This window comes from Hylobates moloch, unplaced genomic scaffold, assembly GCF_009828535.3.
Source record: "Hylobates moloch isolate HMO894 unplaced genomic scaffold, HMol_V3 SCAFFOLD_12, whole genome shotgun sequence".
Lineage (NCBI taxonomy): Eukaryota > Metazoa > Chordata > Mammalia > Primates > Hylobatidae > Hylobates > Hylobates moloch.
In genome coordinates this window covers 36,173,264-36,174,112 of record NW_026652287.1, presented here as the reverse complement: position 1 = coordinate 36,174,112, position 849 = coordinate 36,173,264, and positions in this window count along the sequence as shown.

The following is an 849-nucleotide window of genomic DNA, read 5'->3' as shown; positions in this document are numbered from 1 at the left end:
ACTCGGATACCACCTTGTTCGGTGCCTGCTTCTGTTCACTTCCTCCCCTTGGTGCCCCTGCCTCCCTTGGCCCTGCTGGCCCCTCCTCACCAGTGACACTGATGTTCTTCACCAGTGGGCAGTGGTCCCAGGGCAGCGGGGGAGCAAAGGAGTAGAAGAAATTCCAGGAGATGATGGTGCTGTTGTACAAGCTCACTGAGGCGCGCACCTGGGGGTGGACGTGGTGGGCGGAGACCTGGAGACCACAGAGGGAGATCGGGGATGGACTGGGGCTGGGTCCCTCATTTACCAGAATGCGAGCTTAGCTCACGCTGCACAGCCAGGGGACGAGCTGCTTCCAGACCCGGATGCTGTCCACATGCAGCCACTGCTCCATGATCACCTCCATGTACAAGAGCGGGATCCCAAATAAGAGGAGCATGAAGAAGTACATCAGGATGAAGCTGCCTGGGAAGGGAGCCAGGGGCTGTGCCCAGGCAGCCAGGAGTCCTGGCCCTGTCCCCATTTTCCCATAGGAGCCCATGTGCCCAACCCCAGCTTTCTCCTCCTTCAGGGCCCAGGACTCCAGGCTCCCAGCCTTGAAACTCTTTCCTTAAGCTCAGGACCCAGGCCCCTGGCCTTACCTCTCCGTTCCGGTGACACAGGTAAGGAAAATGCCACACGCTGCCCAGCCCGACAGAGAAGGCAATCTGGATCAAGACGCTCTCAGTGTTTTTAGGCTGAACGAAGTAGTTTTGGGTCTTGGTGGCCTGGATCTCCTTGGTCTTGAGCCTCCAGGACAGGGAGTTGGGGGACTGGAATTTCTTAGAAGACTCTTTCTCTGTCAGATAATTCCTCAAGGGAATCTAT